Raw genomic sequence first — 6,472 nt, 5'->3', positions numbered from 1 at the left:
TCTTCCTTCAGTTATTTTTTGATATGATTGTTATAAGTCGTCGTCTAATCCTTGTTCCTGTAATCTCGTAACTTTGCAGATATGCCAAGCATCTGCTTATATATACATAATTGTGCTGGCATTTGCTTATATTTTCTTCCTGGGGAAAGTGGAGTTGATCAGCTGGTTGAGATTATCAAGGTGAAATCTTGTACTCCGGTACTATGACATTCGGAACTGTTTTCTCCTGCGAACTGCATTCTTTAGAATGACATGTTCAGTCATAGTGCCTTGCAGGTCTTGGGGTACTCCAACAAGGGAAGAGATCAAGTGCATGAATCCAAACTACACGGAGTTCAAGTTCCCGTAAATTAAGGCTCGTGGTACAAGGTAATGTGTCATGCACAATTGCTGTTCTAATTTATTTTTATTTTTTGAAAGCAATTGCTTTCTAGTTGGCACATACTTTTGGAACAGCGAGAGCTTTAACACTGAGAAGTGTGCTGATAAACTGTGAGAAGTTAAGGCTCGTCAAACAATTTAGAATTTCTCAGATATCCCCACCAAGAAAATCATTCCTCAGATGGGCCGGGCTTGTGTACTCAGCAGGCATCGGCCCAACCTCACGGGCCAGCACAGCACACCCACCCACGAGACCTTCTAAAAGCTCCCAGGGGGTGCTGTTGCGCAGCTGCACGCCTAACATTAGTCCCACCTCGCCAGTTTACAGGTAGTGGAACCAGGTTATAAGGCGAGGCGCTGCAGAAGGTAGCACGACCTTACTTGAACAGGATCTGTTCTATAGGCTCGTACCGCTGCATCCTTTACCAATAAGGAGGCAAGCACTTCAGTCTGGTTGATGCATTCTGCCCTCTGGGCCAGAGCGTGATTAACGGCCAGGATTCCCTGATGGGGCAATCCGACGGCTGTAGAGGATCGTTCCTGCCTGGCTCACACCTGTGCAGGGTGGCCCAGAGGTTGTCTGACAGACTACACATTCTTTTTTTTTTGCCTTGTGCTCGTTTTAGCCAGTATCTTTTTTCAGTATCTCATTCTATTACATTCAGTCTCCTATACATTGTCTACGTTTCCATTTTCGGACAGTTTTAACCACATATTCTATTTGCAATCACACATCTCAAATTATCTATGACATGAGTATATAGCTCATAATATAACGGTGGCAAGAAAAACTGAAGAACTAATGGCTGGATGACAAGAAAATCTGAAGAACTAATTTTGTGTGTGTGTGTCTGTGTGGTGTGTGTCTGTGTGTAATGATTCATTATTTCGTTGCAAGCATGTCTGATTTGCCAAAAGAAAAGAAAAACTATTGGTTCACTCTACCATAGATTTGCAGTGACTTCTACGTTTCCATTTTCGGACAGTTTTAACCACATATTCTATTTGCAATCACACATCTCAAATTATCTATGACATGAGTATATAGCTCATAATATAACGGTGGCAAGAAAAACTGAAGAACTAATGGCTGGATGACAAGAAAATCTGAAGAACTAATTTTGTGTGTGTGTGTCTGTGTGTAATGATTCATTATTTCGTTGCAAGCATGTCTGATTTGCCAAAAGAAAAGAAAAACTATTGGTTCACTCTACCATAGATTTGCAGTGACTTTTACATCCTGGGAATGGATGGTTTTCTGATCTGGCTTCGCCCTGTTATGGCTCATTATTCACACAAAAGCCTAGGCAAAATTGTTGATCAAGTTTGTACCTTGTTTCTAGATGAAGTGACTCAATTCTTCATTTCCTGGACACTGAGCCAGATAAGGTTGCAGATTCTGGTGCTGAAGCTGGTCACATAATTGCAACCACAATCCTTGGCCGAAATGGTCTGCCTAAACACTAAACAGGTAAACGCAATGCTACATTAATCTCTAAAATCTACATTGTGGCTGTGAAGCAAAATTTGCTGATATGGCGGTTAATGAAATAGTCTGTCAGGGAAACTTCTGATGATAACTTCTGTCAGGGAAACTTCTTTTGGGGTTGTATTTCAGGGAACTGGTTCTTTTGGGGTTGCATTTCAGGGAGACTTCTGGCCTTTGTGTTTTCTAAACTGGCCTCTATGCTCAACTGATTGTCGAAGGCATATAACCTGTTATTGTCAACTCTTCAGGCCAAACGTCAGGAAACGGGAGAAGTTGTTGCCATAAAAAAGATTCTTCAAGATAACTGGTACAAAAACAGGGAATTGTAAATTATGTATATGCTTGACCATCCTGACATTGTCGGTCTTAAGCAGTACCTTTTTTAACCACTAAAGGGGATGGGCTTTATCTTAATCTTGTCCTTGAGTTAGTTCCAGAGCCAGTAAACCGGATGAAAAGACAGTACAACAGAATGAATCAAAGAGTGCCCCTCATTTATGTCAAACTATAGACTTATCAGGTCTGATATGACTTGGCAGTCCTTTTTCTGAACGAGATGTTATGCTTTACAGTTACACAATTGTCCTCCATCTCCACTTTTTTACAAAAAACTATTCTACTGTTAATCTTTGCACTAGGCATACATGTTACCAAAATTATCTACATGCTGTCATGTGGAGCTCATGCTACAGAATTTCCTTGGTTACTAAATACATCAGTATATGATATGTTCCCTATTTAGTTGCAGCACTTTTTTGTCCTCAGGCCTGCTCTAAACTTATGTTCCAATAGTTGAGTACTGTATTGGGACCTTTCTACAAGTTTCAGATTAGTGGCTTCACTAACAATCTAAAATGAATTCTGAGACATTCAAGCATACAGCTGAGCTAGTCTGTCAGTTCTACTGTCTTTGGATTTATTTTCTAGTGCAACTTTCTTCTTGTATGTTTAGTTAATTGTAAGGTTCTCTTTTCTTAGTATATATCAGTATATCACGCAGGCGATGAGATGCTATCATTTTTTTCTGAGATAAGTATGTGCACATTTTTGTGGAAGTATGAAGGTTTATCTCTAGGGACTACGATAATATAACTGATGAATTGCACATTAGTGCATCCTTATTATTTGTATGCTTCAACTAATGCGTGATTCTGCTGATTTTTTTCTTGCTACAGATGAAATTTTAGTTAGGGAATTCTCCATACATTTGTAATCTGTCTGCTCTTTGTAGTTGTTCAAGTCAGAAATGTAATGTCCTGGCCATGCAGCAGAGTTGTTCGTTCAGTTTCCTTTTGATACCGAGTATTAGCACAATATGTGATTGTTATAAGTCGTCTAACCATTGTTCCTGTAATATAATAATTGTGTTGGCATCTGCCACCGTGATATTTTTGAGGGAAACAGCAGGATTCTGGACTCTGCTGCATATTTTTATTAATTTTCAAATAAATGGTACAAATAGGAATTCTTAAAAAGAAAATAAAGAGCTATACAGGGAAAAAATCGAAGGAAACTACAAGAAATAAACAAGAGATACAACAAAATACAGCAGGTACAAGGTGTGTAGATCATCTGAATGCTGCCACCCAGTGAGCCACGCCACTGTACTCCTTCCTCTGAGCTCTGTAAGTAGGCCATTTCATCTCCTCCTTGAAACACCGTCTGCAATTATACATATTTGGAGGAATTTGGTTGAAGATGAAATCATTTCTGGTAGTCCAGATTGCTCAGGAAATCAATAAAATAAAAACCCGCAAAAAATAAAAGGTAGGTTGATCAAATGCTTGAGTTGCTCAACTTCCTCCTGAACATCTGACTGGGCTGATGTCCAAGAAGGACAAATATATTGCCAGCACATTTTAGCAAATGGGCATAGGAAAAACAAGTGATCTCTTGTTTCCAGCATTTGCCTGTTACACATAACACAGGTATAATCCTGTAAAAAGAAGCTCTTTCTCTGTAGCATGGCCCTAGTATTCTGTCTGAGTGTCTGTTATTCACCAGAAGCCGCCACCGTGATATTAAACCATAGAACGTTGTCGTGAGATTTTTAACCTCCTTTTCTATGCTTAGTATGTTGTCCCAAACATATGTTTCCTCAAATTCCGCTTGGTTGTTTGGCTAGTTGAGCTTTCTTTAGATCAGGAAAAACATTCTCAAATCAAATTTGAATAACCACTAGTACATTCTGTACTAACCTAGTAAGCTTTCCACTGTTGGTTAACCCACATATCAAAATCTGTGATTTTGGCAGTGCAAAAGCCTTGGTAAGTTATCTTCTATAATTAGGTAGAAATTTAAATGCACGAGTCCTGCTGATTGCGAAAATAACATGCGAAACATTCTTGGTAAGAACAAAAAGAAAAGGTGCGCACTAATGCTAGTGAGAATTCAGTTGATCAGCTGGTTGAGATTATCAAGGTGAAATCTTGTACAGTACGTACGACATTTGGAACTGTTTTCTCCTGCGACCTGCATTCTTTACAATGACATGTTCAGTCATAGTGCGATCGCAGGTCTTGGGGGTACTCCAACAAGGGAAGAGACCAAGTGCATGAATCCAAACCACACGGAGTTCAAGTTCCCACAGATTAAGGCTCGTCCGTGTCACAAGGTAATGTGTGCATATTATATTTACCTGTCATGCAAAATTGCCTGGTCTGCACAATTGTTGTTCTAGTTGGCGCGTACTTTCGGGACATGGAGAGTTTTAACATTGACTAGCGTGCTGATAATTTGTGAGAAATAATAAGTGACAAGTGGATACTGTAACATTTGAGAACAACTTCTGAACTGTTACTAGTAACAAAAATGGAAAGCTGATGCAACGAAAAAGGAAACAAAAAAGCCATACTTTTTTTTGAGGTAGGAAAGAAAAGCCATACGAGACTGATGTTTCTCAGATGGGCCGGGCTCTGTCTATCTAACAGGCAGCAGCCCACCAACCTCACGGGCCAGCACTTACCAGTCCTAAAAGCTCCCACCGAGGGGGCGTTGGCGCTGCTGTGCAGCAGCATGCCTAACATTAGTCCCACCTCGCCAGTTTACAGGGAGCAGAACCAGCTTATAAGCCGAGGCGCAGCAGCAGGTAGCACGACCTTACTTGAACAGGATCTGTTCTATAGGCTCGTACCGCTGCATCCTTTACCAATAAGGAGGCAAGCACTTCAGTCTGGTTGATGCATTCTGACCTCTGGGCCAGAGCGTGATTAACGGCCAGGATTTCCCTGATGGGGCAATCCGACGGCTGTAGAGGATCGTCCCTGCCTGGCTCACACCTGTGCAGGGTGGCCCAGAGGTTGTCTGACAGACTACAAATATTTTTTCCCTTCTGTTTTTTAAGCCAGACTCTTTTTTTCAAAATAACTGAAGAAGTGATAGTTACTGTAGCAGCATCAACAAGATAAAAATGATCTACTGTCCACGCGATGAACAAGATGAAATGGGCCGGCAAAAACCACCACTAGTCACAATATGTTACTGTAGCTTGCTTCTAGCTGGCTTTCTACCAATTTTTTCCCTTCTGTTTTTTAAGCCAGACTCTTTTTTTCAAAATAACTGAAGAAGTGATAGTTACTGTAGCAGCATCAACAAGATAAAAATGATCTACTGTCCACGCGATGAACAAGATGAAATGGGCCGGCAAAAACCACCACTAGTCACAATATGTTACTGTAGCTTGCTTCTAGCTGGCTTTCTACCAATTTTTTCCCTTCTGTTTTTTAAGCCAGACTCTTTTTTTCAAAATAACTGAAGAAGTGATAGTTACTGTAGCAGCATCAACAAGATAAAAATGATCTACTGTCCACGCGATGAACAAGATGAAATGGGCCGGCAAAAACCACCACTAGTCACAATATGTTACTGTAGCTTGCTTCTAGCTGGCTTTCTACCAATTTTTTCCCTTCTGTTTTTTAAGCCAGACTCTTTTTTTCAAAATAACTGAAGAAGTGATAGTTACTGTAGCAGCATCAACAAGATAAAAATGATCTACTGTCCACGCGATGAACAAGATGAAATGGGCCGGCAAAAACCACCACTAGTCACAATATGTTACTGTAGCTTGCTTCTAGCTGGCTTTCTACCAATTTTTTTTACTTGATAATCAGGGGCTCTCCCACCGGCTCCATTTTATATAAAAATGATCCCAGTTCAGTTTTTTTTGTAGCAGCAGAAAGTAAAACAGGAAACTTTCACTCAACTCTGGTCTAAGAAGTAAGAACAGCACTGTCCAGATACTGCACTCGTACAGCCCATATTTTCAGCAGTTATGACTGTACTAAGCAGCAGGAATCAAACACACGGAGGGAACAGATTACAACACTCAGGCCTGATCACATCACATGAATGCTATCATCGAGCTCTGGATGCAGCTTTAGGAACTGTACCAAAAATTCATGTCTGCCTCAATTAAAATGGACCCATCTTAGGCAAAGGCAGGAGCAGGGTACATGGCGAACCTTGCAAGAATCTGGAACTGAGTCACAAAGCCGAACAGAGGAGCAAGGTTCTGAAACAAAGCTCCCTGAACCGAACGGAGGGCCAAGCACACGGCTGACTGGGGAAACCAAGCCATGGTGCCCGTCGACTGGGTGGCGCGCA

The 6,472-nt window shown here is 40.9% G+C and overlaps 2 non-coding genes across 2 annotated transcripts; both read left to right on the top strand.

Moving 5' to 3' along the window:
- The first annotated feature begins 752 nt into the window (after positions 1-752).
- LOC125526660 lies at positions 753-971 on the top strand. Its single transcript, XR_007291838.1, has one exon. It is a non-coding gene; the product is annotated as a small nucleolar RNA U3 (small nucleolar RNA).
- Positions 972-4,963: 3,992 nt separating this feature from the next.
- On the top strand, positions 4,964-5,183 carry LOC125526659. Its single transcript, XR_007291837.1, has one exon. It is a non-coding gene; the product is annotated as a small nucleolar RNA U3 (small nucleolar RNA).
- The last annotated feature ends 1,289 nt before the right edge of the window (positions 5,184-6,472 follow it).

Source organism: Triticum urartu, unplaced genomic scaffold (assembly GCF_003073215.2).
Source record: "Triticum urartu cultivar G1812 unplaced genomic scaffold, Tu2.1 TuUngrouped_contig_1281, whole genome shotgun sequence".
Lineage (NCBI taxonomy): Eukaryota > Viridiplantae > Streptophyta > Magnoliopsida > Poales > Poaceae > Triticum > Triticum urartu.
The sequence above is the reverse complement of the archived record's forward strand: the minus strand, read 5'-3'. Positions and strand labels throughout refer to the sequence as shown.